This window comes from Sinocyclocheilus anshuiensis, unplaced genomic scaffold (assembly GCF_001515605.1).
Source record: "Sinocyclocheilus anshuiensis isolate Anshui unplaced genomic scaffold, SAMN03320099.WGS_v1.1 scaffold487, whole genome shotgun sequence".
Classification (NCBI taxonomy): Eukaryota; Metazoa; Chordata; class Actinopteri; order Cypriniformes; family Cyprinidae; genus Sinocyclocheilus; species Sinocyclocheilus anshuiensis.
This window is the reverse complement of record NW_015548240.1, coordinates 2,232,755-2,245,517: the sequence shown is the minus strand read 5'-3', so window position 1 is coordinate 2,245,517 and position 12,763 is coordinate 2,232,755. Positions and strand designations below refer to the sequence as shown.

Here is a 12,763-nt window from a genome sequence, read left to right as displayed (position 1 = left end):
ATGTGAAAGAATGTTTTCACTTTCCAGTCATTGTAAAGTGTGCCATTTAAGAAATATCACTCAAGCAAAAGTGCTGTTCAGTCGTAGGTAATCATAGCTGATCCTGCAGCAAGGGAAAACACATGAGCTATGATTTAAAAAAAAAAAATAAAACCTGCTCACATTCCCAGAAAAAAAGGTATACAGCTGTCACTGGGGCGATACTCTAATGTACAGAAGCTACAGAAAATGTACAAAGACATACATTATTTATCCCTAAATGGTACATATTAGTTTATTAAAGGTACATATTCAGTGCTCTGAAAGTACATATTAGAAATTTAAAAGTACATATTAGTGCTTTAAGTGTATAAATTGGTAACCTTTGAAAGTGTATTTTAGAGTATCACAACACATACGCACGCTTTCCCCTAAGCATAAACAGCGCTGATTACGCAGATTACGTTCATGTGCGCGCTTTCTCCTCCGAACGTAAACAACGCTGATTACGTCAATTACGCTCTTGGGTACTCTCCAAAATGGCGGAAGACGTAACTCGTTGTTGTTACAATAAGTTACATAAGTAACTTATTATTTATTTATTTATTTGTCTCTAATTTGATGTGAATATAAATAAATAACATCAATAGTTTGTTGTTGCTGTTAATATTAATTTGTCATATCAAAGCAGAGGTCTGGCGCTAACTGTTTTAACTACACTGAAAAAAAAAACCTGTTGGATTAACATAAAAAAAATATGTACATCGGTTGCACTTATTTTTATTATGTTCTCTCAACATAATTTATCTCTGTTTATGTTACTTAACTTTTGTTTGTCAAATGAACATGATTTTTTTAATGTTGTTTTTATGCTTTTTGTGCCACATATCTCCTGTTGATTTAACATGATTTTTGTTTAAATAAAAGCGTCTTCACAGGACAGGAGAAACCAGACATCTAAACAGAACACATATTAAAATGTTAATTTTCTTTTAAACAACAAGCATTATACTGGATTTTTAATAATGAAACTGATTATTGGTTATGATTATTGATTGATTATTGATGCTCATTGGTTTAAGCAATAGTTCTCTTTCAAAATGTTAGATTTTTCAAAAGCCTGATATCATGTTTTTATGTGTATAAATTATGTGTGAATATACTCTCTGAATTATGTGATTGCTGTCATATTACTAAAAAGTGCATTAAAATACATCTGTAAAAAAGTCTTATTCATTGTAAGTTGTCATAAAAAGCAACATTAACGTTACTTAAATAACATCCAGTTCATTAGGAACACAACATGAGTGTGAATCACACGATATCCGTCTTTGAACTCGCATCATCGCATGTGTCTGATCCACTTGGAGAATTGGACGTCTCGCTGCACTTTTTTTCACTCGTCCCCTGACTGCAGCCGCCTAACGTTACCTAAGACGCATATCATTCAAAGCAGTCATCAGAGATGTACACATGTGAATGCAACCCCTTAAAACAAAAGTAAAAGTTTTTAATAATAATCACCACTACTAACCAGCATTCCAAAAAAAAAAAAACAGTCCAGCAGAATAAGGGGTCTTCACAGGATAGGAGAAACCAGACATCTGAACAGAACACATATTAAAATGTTAATTTTCTTTTAAACAACAAGCATTATACTGGATTTTTAATAATAAAACTGATTATTGGTTATGATTATTGATTGATTATTGATGCTCATTGGTTTAAGCAATAGTTCTCTTTCAAAATGTTAGATTTTTCAAAAGCCTGATATCATGTTTTTATGTGTATAAATTATGTGTGAATATACTCTCTGAATTATGTGATTGCTGTCATATTACTAAAAAGTGCATTAAAATACATCTGTAAAAAAGTCTTATTCATTGTAAGTTGTCATAAAAAGCAACATTACTTAAATAACATCCAGTTTATTAGGAACACAACACGAGTGTGAATCACACGATATCCGTCTTTGAACTCGCATCATCGCATGTGTCTGATCCACTTGGAGAATTGGACGTCTCTCTGCACTTTTTTTTCATCGTCCCCTGACTGCAGCCGCCTAACGTTACCCTCACCTGCATTTAGGCGAGGCGAGGGGCATCTCAAATGAGCCCATCGTCTACACTGGACGCGGCACGGCGCGACAAATCCCCGACAGTTAACGGATTCCCTGTTCTATTTCTGACGCAGTTCAAGCTCTTTGCAACGGCCGCTTTGTTGCGTCCATTGTAGACAGCTTCAAGCTGTTGCAGCACGACAACGGTAACGACCGGTGTAGACACGGTTCAGTTTGTCATACTGACGCAAATTTTAAACTAGTCGACGTACAAAGAAAAAGATTACACACAAACTATAATTACATTTTCAGACGCGGCTAAAGCTAGTATTAACGTTAGCTACCTTGAGCATTAGCACAAACGTAACTTTTAGAACAATGTTGTTTGATATGACAAGTACATAAAACCTGAGCGAAAATGTGCACATTCAAATACTGAATGGTTACTCTAAACTGAATTTTATTTTCAAGTTTTAATTACCCCATCCATTTAAGATCCCATCCACAGCGAGAGACAAAATGGCGATGGGCGTGAATTGGTTTCCTTCGAAAAGGGGCGGGGTTTCTGAAGAAAACATAACTACTTAATTTAGCTTCAACATGATTAATTCTATATGGTTGAACATCCTTACAGAATAAATACATGGTACATGATTAAAATATGTTTAGATGAGAAGCATAAATTAATCATGTAAGAAATGCGAAATGCATATTTAAAAATTCAACAACCTCCCCATTGCCATTTTTTCAGTGTAGTTTAGTGCTCAAATCCATTTTTCTTTGTAAGGATTGTAGTGTACTTTGCCTGGCAATGATAGCAATATACAATTTTGTATATCATGTTGTACACGCCGCTAATTGTGTGTGTTTTAGGAAGGACTCATGGATGTTTTTTTGGAGGCGTGTTAACTCCCCCCCTCCATCTCTTTATCTCAAGGCCTAGCAGCAGGGATATGACTGCGTAGCTTGGTTTATGGCGAATGCGTCTTCACGGGTACTGAGTGAGGAAGTTGCCAATGTGCTCTTCTTTACCCAGCGGAGATTTCGAGGTGTCTGCATAAATTGACAGCACCAGAAAGAAAGTTGCTGCAGTGGATTTGGTTTTTCTTCTTTTCAAAGCAAAGTCACACAAATACGGGCCTCGATTCGTCGTCAGGGGAGGAATGTTGCTATGCATCACTTAACAAGCTAGTGTTCAAACAGAGCTTCCTCTGATTTACCACTGATGGGGGAATGTGATTAATGCTCCCTTTTAAAACCCTCGTACTTTAGTATGTGTCGCAGCCCGGCCCATTATTCCCAGGACGGCACATTATTTCAGCGTTTCATGTCAAATGGCGAATCTTAGAAGGTTTGTAATAAATTCATTTCACTTGCTTCGTCTCTAGCCCCACAACAAAGTGTTTTAATGTGTAAATAAAGCAGGGATGTTCTTGTCTACATATTTTTTAACATTTTATTTACGTTTTTAAACATTCCACTGTTTACTTTAACTTTCGCATACTTGTTTTCAGTAAAATATGAATTCTGGATGAGGGTCATGCAATATTAGATGAACAGTATTTGCCAGCTGTGACCAGCCCCAATTCTGTCAAGGTTATTCTGTGAATTTATACACCGACCGGATGATATTTTGACAGGTTTGACAGGTGTAGAATTTGCACGAATCAAAGCTGCTAAGACAGGAATTCACAGTTTTTCATTGTGTGGCTTGATTTTATATCATTTCTTTTGTTTTAACTCGTGTCAGATCTGAGCAAGAGATGTGAACGTTAGCTCACATCCATTGAATGCAACCTCCCACTGTGACCCAAACAAACAAGCTATTTTGCAACAGCTACCATAGGTCATTGCCATCTCAGTCTTTATCCGTCTCGATCCTTAATCTACGCTGAGTGATTGGCGATAGTCTGCCAGCCATTTTGGACATTTTCCATGAAACAGTTTCCACTGTAAGACTCTCATACCTTTTCCCTCCTGACATCTTACAGCGGTATCACTGTAATTAGTGTGTCAGTGTGAGCGAGATTGCACTTTTTTGCTTCTTGGATCGCCATTCCTATATGCTTTTACAGCCTCGTCTTAAAGAACCTCAAGGGCGGCCCCTAACCGTAGCCTTTTTAGCAGTAGTTTCAAGGTAAAATGGCTTCTTCTATGCTTTATTCATAATAAGTACCGTAGGCATGCTGAGGTCAGTATGCCCCCTATCTAAGATAGTCAAGAATGCTTTATGTGAGGTCTCTGTCAGTTTTTTCCAAGGTATGTTCTTCACAACCTCTCTCCATTAGCAGCCCATTAATCTGAGGGCTAATGCTCAAGTCCTGATTCTAGTTCTGGCTCTTATTCACTATAGTTTAGAAAATGGTAATAAAATATGACAAGAACAAGAACACAGTTAAACGGTGTCAGAACAAATTCAGCTTGATAATTTCAGATAATTTTGATAGAAAGGTAATGTAATGAATTAGGTTGAATAGCCTAAATACCAATTTAGGTTAACCAATTACCAATGCTTTATTTTCTTCAGTTTGTGGTGTAAAAAGTTTGCATTAGCAATTAAAGAAAAAACACTTAAGCAAAACATGGTCAGCTCAAAGTGTCTGAATAATTTTTGGTCCCAAATTTTTTATCAATTTTACTGGTAGTCTGTATTAAGATTTTTTGTGTATAATATGTCACAGTTTGCTTTATTTTGCTATCCTCACTTACATACATGAACTATAGTGCACCCACTAGTAAAAAATATGTATATTTGGTGTCTGAATAATTTTTGATTTCACTGTGTGTGTGTATGTATGTATATTTCTTTTTTTGTTTGTTTTAAATCTCTCTCTCTTTCTCTAATATTATAATATATGTTTATATTTTTTATTATTAGAGATGTAGATGTTTAGTGTACAGTTATTCAAAGGCAGATATTTTTTCTTTCTTTTTCTTTTTCTTTTTCTTCTTTTTCCTCTCTCCTGACATGAAGGCTGTTCATATATATATATTATATATATATATATATATATATATATAGAGAGAGAGAGAGAGAGAGAGAGAGAGAGAGAGAGATTTCTAAGATACTTTCTTTTGGCACATATACTTAGAAGTGAAGACAGTCCCAGAATGCATTGAGCTGAGCTGGCTGATGAAATTAATCCAAGTTGGTGAAGAAAATGTCAATTTCAAGCATACTTCTTTCAATACTGAAAAGTGTCAATAAAAAAGTGCTATTTAAATTATTTACGAAATATGTGTGTGCACTTTGTATTTTTATGCTCATTAGAGTGTTGTGTTGTTAGCTTAGAAACATGCTATCATTCGGTTCTATTGGAATCCATTGTAAGTCAAGTTTCCTATGCACTTCCACATGCTACTTAAGAGTTTCTGGTTATATAGAGCATTTGAAATCTGTTAGTTATGAGGTTCAAAAAAGGATGCAGATAGACAGCAAGGTGGCTCACTGGTTTTTGGAACAGCTTCTTTGTAATTTATCCTGTTTTGAGAATATGTAATTGGAAGCAAAACCAGCTTGTTCCTTATTTACATTCGCACAGCACAAGTAAATGAAGCTCCCTTCTTAAGTTCAATCCTGTTTTGCGCTGCAGCCACACAACACGCCACGTTCTCTGCTTAGTTTTATCCTAGCCGCCAGACCTTTCCCCCTCCACGCCTCACCAAACTTGCAGTTTCACTCCTTCTCAAACTAATTGACTTTAATTGCCTTTTCTTCCCTCCTTCATTATAGGGCTGAATCTCTGTGTCAAAGCAAGTGCCATTTTAAAAGGTATTGGCTAATAAAAAACATGAGTGTGACTGATGTTAATTAATATTCATGCTTTATGATATGTGATACTGGTCCTTTGTGGCTCTCAATACCCTTCGGCCATTTAGCATCATACGTTAAGCACCGATCTACTGACCGGGGATAACGAGCCTTGTCCCCTGAAATGGACCTGAGGGGTAAATTATCTTAACACAATGAGTGCGTTTATATGTCCGGTGCTGAGGAACATTTTAAAGGGAATTTCATTTCCCTTCGTTAATATGTTTAGCTCAGTATTTAGAGTCTTTCGTTCTCCAAATGACTCATTAGAGGTTACATTATGACCTGCTTTATTGACAATATTTGTAGGCTTTTATTTCAGGACAGCTTAATCAATGGTACTTTGTTGCAATTTATACTTCCTCGGTTTGTCTTTGTCCTTTTTACTGACGATCTTGATTTTTTTTACCAAGAGGAAATTGTAGATGATGATTAAATGCTGTGCAGTAATACTATTGTCATTTCCACGAGGAGGACCTGGTGCCCCCGGAATGGGAGGGGATGTTAATTAAATCACTACTGCTGTAGTTTTTTTCTGCTAATTTTTGCATAAGAGAGCTGTATTATTTAAACACGCTCCAGTCTGTGGTATGGCAGGGTAAACAATTACCACTTGCCGCAACCCAAAATTTAAATGAGGCTTTCATAAAACCTTTTTTGGTTTACTCATGTTCTCTGATTTCAAACTTGGAGTCACACTTATCTGATGTTGTGGTAATTTAGGTCTGGGGTAAGAGTGCTTCTGATGCAAATGGAAGCTCCAGGACCTCGGCAGACAGACAGCCGTAGTCGACAGCCTGTACTAGCGCAATTACCTGGAAACTTTGCCTGTCTTTTCACCCCTCTCGTTTCTTTACGTCAGTCACTATGGAATATTTAAGTTGTGAAATTCGCTCAAAGATTAAGTGCAGCTCACTGTCGGGTTGTCTCATCTTTTTTAATAACGCACGGAGGTCGTGGAGTCAGTCTATTTGTCCTATTTCTCCCTGCCTCGGAAAACCAGCTCAAGGTTGCTGTTTGAAATGCACATCTTAAGACTGTGTAAATAAATTGCCTTTGAAAAGTATCTTCTTCGTGCTTGGGTTTAAAGACTGGGCTTTGTGCGCGTGATTAGCATTTGTTTTCCCGTGGGAGATTCAGTACATGATCATCAGGTTGATTTGAATTAATTCATTAATAAAAATATACAGAAACCTCATTTCATCTTGTCCCGGGAATCTTCAGAACAATGAAACTTTCAAATAACCTGTCTTGAGTGTTTTGCCCTGATGGAGGACGAACCCTTTTCTTGTTCCATTGTCAAATCGATATGGATTACCCTGGGAGAGATTGTGAATACCAGATCTGTTCGGTACCAACCGTTCTGCACCTCTACCAGGTGTTTATCTATTATGAACTGAAATGACTGCATTTGTTCACCTGAATGGAGTTTTTTTAGCCCTATTTTACCAGAGTGTCTAATATGCATCTCACTCACATTTTTCATTCAATGCTGCTTGTTTAACATTCTGTCTTGCTGTGTATTTTCACATCAGAGCTTATCAAAATTCAGTGAAATGGGAAGAATAGTGAATATACAGTTTTACAAGGTCACAAAGCTATGAAGTGCTGTTACTAATGCCTTTAATGTTTTATTTGTCCTCATAAATTGTGAAGCTGTAGCCTCTTTTGTCTGTTTTAGGCAAGCTCTCAATCTTTAAATGTGATATCACTTTTTGGTTCTTAGGTATTGTCTAGTGCACAAGTTGGATCACTTTTATCTGTCTAAATTAAATTTACCCAAACCCCTCAGTCAACCTTTCTTTAAAAAATGGGTAGATGAAACATTCAATGGCTTTTAATGTTGCTTACCTTGGTGACCTTAATTCATGAAACGCTCAAAATATGATGTTTTCCAAAAAATGGAAACTACATGGAATCAAAAATAATAAAAAATAAATTACTAAATAAATGGATGAATTGTGGTTTCTTATTTATTTTCAATTTAAAGAAAATCTAACTTTCACTCAAATTGTTATACCAATTTGTGATGAATAATTTTTTTAATGATATTAGACATAAAAAAGGGTATTTTCAGTTGTCTTCTCATTTGTGAAAGGGTGTTTGAATCAAGACTGCGGTTTTCAACTGGGCACTTTTAATGACTGGCAGTGAGTGCATTATGAGGTCATGTTTTGATTCATTCCTCTCAAAGAAAAAGATTTGAGGTCTGGTCTTCCCCTCAGTAATGTACTGTTGAAATTAGTGCAATTAATGATTTTCCTAATGCATAAATATTCACGATCAAAGTATTGTGATGGAAGAAGCCAGAGCTTTATAACGTACGGCGGTACTTTTATCAACAAAGCCAGATCTGCTTTTAGAAATACTTTTTTTCCATTGAATTATGTTTTAATCAATTCTATTAGAATCTCACAGTGCGTACCTTTTCTTTCAAGGGCTTTAAGAATGACTGCACTGGCAAACATTAAGCTATTGACTTATGTCCTCTGGAAGCCTTTGGAATGGGCTTTTAATGGGAAATATCTGCTCCGAGGGTGTATCGGGCCTAAATCATCATTGCAGTTTGAAGTAAAGCTCTTTGTTCAGTAGTAATTGTATGAGTTTCCGAGGGCCTCCCCAGCGATAAATTAGTGATGACGGTGTTTGCAGAAACGGATTTCAGATGGATGTTGCAGTACCTGATCTCACAGCTTTTCGGCGGGGTGGGGGGGCATACACGGCTAGGAGACGCTTGCACTCCTTCAGCGCTTTTGCTGCTCTCTGGCAGCCTAATGGATCACAAAGCCTTTGAATATGGCACTGTGCGAACCTCCCCAGGAGGCCTTTTGATGGAAAACATCCTTGCGAGGCTACAGTTGGCGCCTGGGCATCAGGAGCCTCTCAGACGCCACAGATTTACAGCCGCCTCTTAACAAAACCTTTTAATGGAAGGGTCTTGTGTTATTCTGTATGCTGATTTTCACTTTTTAACATTGTTTACTGTAAATACTAAATATTAATGACCAAATTTAGTTCCAGGTTCAAGTGAAATAAACTTTCTGAAATGAAATTAGCGCATTTGCCTCATCTTTTCTGCCTCATCTTTTCTGATAGTTCCCAAGACTCTGTCTCGCAGTCCCAATGCTGGCTCTTTCTTTCAACAACTCTAACGTGCTTTAAACACATCAGGCACCTTGTCATCTCTACCATCTGAGCACTTTGTTATTTCCTGTCCTCTGTTGCTGTTGTTGGCTCCAGTGTCTGTTCCCAACTTGCTACATCTGTTGTCATTCTCTCCCCCTTAGCAAAGTGTGACCTCGCACTCCTGTTTGTGTGGAACGGTGTGTTTTTAAAGAGGCCTCATGCTCCCATTGGCTGTCGCTGTCAGGTAACGCCCCACAACGCTGGGTTGTTGGAAGCAGCTCGTTCCCGGAGAGGCTGTCCGGAGAGTCCCGTAAATGTCGGACAGTCAAGGTTGAGTATCTTCTAGGATTGAGATGGTTCTGGCCTGCCAATGGCAGTCGAATTGAGAATTTGTCCATTTTGTTCATGCTTCTTTTTAACAGATGACTCATTTTGATGGTTTTCATTAGTGTCTGTGTAGTCTGTTCAGCTCCCTCAACGTAACGTTATCTTGTTCAAAACAGGCTAATGGGCACATTCTAATGAAACGCATCTGTTCAGTTGGCTTCCTCACTGTTTGATCAATGCTGAAGCTGTTAATTAAAGTGACGGGAAAGCCTGGACGTCTTGCAAACTCTGCTGCTGATGTCGATGTGATCGATATCCGTGGCATTGATGAACGGATCGAGTGTCTTGTCAGTCTGGCCATTCACACTGTGAACAACAATTGTGTGCGCCACTTCCAGCTGATTTTCTTTTTTACTCAAGGCCGCACGCACACGGATTGAAGGTCAGCATCAGTTAGCTTCAAAGGAGAAAAGAGTGAGACATAGCCTTTTCTCATCTGGAGTCCGTCACTAGAGTTCACCTTCAGCCTGTTTAGTATGCCAAAGACATAATAGGTGAATGCAAAGCTGGCCGGCTCCTATTTTCTCCTCAGCTTGTACACTCTGCATCATGAAACCAGCTGTAGCTGTAAAACATGAATGGACAAGTCGCTTAAGGATTTATTTAATCATTCGGAGGACAATATGAACAGTTTCTTTGCATTTATTTCAATTTGAGCCTTCTTAACATTCAAATTAAACCTTTGTAAAATTAAAGCTCACACAGACCTGCACAGAAAAAGACATTTTATCGCTGATAATTCAGGGCTTCAGACAAAGACAAAGTTGTCATTAGCTCCTAAAATGAACATTTAAGAGCGAATTACTTTTTTAGATGATATATTAGAGAACTGATTGACAAAGGTGGTTGTTTCAGTTCATAGTGCATAGCCTTATGTATGAAGTAAAATAATATGTAATATTAAATGTGTAAATATATAAAATGTATTAATAAACGTATGGTAATTAATATACACCAATATAAAATATATATATATTTTTTTTATATATAATATATATATATATATATATATATATTCATGGGTTTCAGTTACGTGACTTTTTTTGTTGCGGCCGCCATCTTTAGGACTTTGTGTAGCCTCTCTTTGGTGATCGGAAACCAAAATAACACTTCAACAACGGAAAACTATGGTATTTAAAAAAAAAAAAGCGAACTGTCAAGCGAACTGCTGACTCCACTAAAGTCTATTGAAAACTTACCAATTTGACGTTTGCTGATAGGCTGTTTACATCTACCTCAAACACAATCCCTCTCCGTACACTCGGACCATTTTCAGTTAAATTTTCACCTGCTAGAGACTTGTCCATCGGCCCGGATCCATCTGCCGCACCCGGCCTGGATGCCTGTGTACTCCCTTTCAGATTCTGGGCCGAATCAACCGGGCCAAATGCAGCAGCCGTAACTTGCCGACACTGCCGCATCCAAGCTGGACTCGGCCCGTTGCGCAGCACGCCAGACTTGGCACAGTTTCATTTCTATATCTACTGTACTGTTCATTAATATTTAATTTAAAATTGATAACATTACCTAGACAAAACATTTACTTTCATTTTAATTATATAGATTATAATACATAAATAACATGACTTAACAAATCTATAAACATCTCATTATTATGAAAGCAATTTTAAAATCCATTAAATAACTAGCTTGACCAAGCTAGCATGAGGAAAATTTATTTACAAAACGATATATTTACAAAACCATGCAATTACAGCAAAAAACAGCAGTTATACAATGTGTAGATAAAATATTGAACATATTTTTCAAAATTACCCATGCATTTACTTGAATGAATGAGGCATTTATATGTACACTTGGACTGTAACATTTAATAAATAAAGGTTAAAACATTAAAAATTTAAAAGGTGTTTTGAAAAACACATTTGTGAATGGCAAAGTTTTGGAATTAAACATTTTGTACTTGGTAAAATAATACCTCGGGTCTTTAGCGACCCGGGACATCATTCTCTACCCTCTCCCTCCTTCATTTTTTTAAGTTAGACTTCTATTATCTTTAAGTTAGACTTCTATTATTTTAAGTTAGACTTCTATTATAATCTATTAATTATAAACAATATAACAAGAAAAAAATAGTAAAATATAAAAGAATGCCTGTTTTCTGATTATTTTTTTGTAAAAAGTGTATAGGGTCGCTAGAGACCCGAGGTATGTAAATGTGTGAGTATTTTTTCCTGCGCAACTATATTTACATATCTGATGACTCAATATGTGCAATGCATCTTTCCTCAAGGTGGCACTGTTTGATACACAATGATGAAGTGACGTTTCACTCATAATTACCGCATATCAAGAGAGTTTTTTGCTATTGCAGCAGTTAGAGATCCATCCGTGCTGGATATATAGGTCCGGGTCTCTAAAGAACCGAATATGTAATAATGATTGGCGAAACATTCATGCATTTAAGGAATAAAGGTAATCAGTGAATATTGTTCTTGGTTGTTGCTCATTGTGGGTCATTGTGCAGCATGTCTTTCCACATCTTAGTCTAGTGAGTTCTTTGCTTGGGAGCTTTCATTTCTGCACCCGTAAAGAGCAAATAATGCACAAGTATCTATTACTAAAGGTCTAACTGAATGCACCAAACTGAATGAAATTAAATATATATATTGTATTGTTTGAAATGCTATTTACTTATTATTATTTACCCATTTAATTCTAGCACATTAAGTGGATGTGTCCAGTATGATTGAAATTTAAAGTGTGTATCATCCTAATTAAAGAGATAGTTTACTGAAAAATTTAAATCATTTACTCCCTTTATGTCGTCTACACGTGACAAACCTGTTGGTTTTGATTACCAGCATTCTTCATTTTACTGTAGCATTTTTACAGTCTTTTACCGTTAAATTCACGGTCATTTTTTACAGTGTAGGTTAAAAGACATTTGTGGCACATTTAAGAGAAATATTTCAGTTATTCCTGTATGTCTCTACATGCTAAGTGAATAAGCAACTAAAGTAGCAACAAACCTGTGATTCTGTGTTTTGTTGTAGTCAGTTACATGTGTTTTGGTAGTGGTGAACACCTGTACATATAAGTCTGCTTACATAGCAACTGTAAAAGCAGGACAGCTACCTCAAATGATCTCAGACATATTGATGCATATAAATTTGATTGCAGTACATTGTCATCGTAAAAATCACTGCAACTAGCTTATATATTCAGTTAACTGAGATTATTTGAAAAGAACGTTCTTCTATAGAATTATAATACTAATAGTGCAAACAAATCCTCTTCGCTCTAACATTCTTGAAGTAATTACATTGTTACATTCATAAAAATAAGAATGTGGAAACTAAAACTACAAACCTTTCTCCTTGTATGCGCTGCTGGACCGTCATCATCCTCCTCTTCTTCATCTGTTTGTTTGCGGATCG

At 36.6% G+C, this 12,763-nt stretch overlaps 1 protein-coding gene across 1 annotated transcript in view; it reads left to right on the top strand.

Moving 5' to 3' along the window:
* macrod2 (mono-ADP ribosylhydrolase 2) overlaps positions 1-12,763 on the top strand; it is a 606,396-nt gene that overhangs the window by 81,163 nt on the left and 512,470 nt on the right. The gene's annotated exons all lie outside the window — the stretch shown is intronic.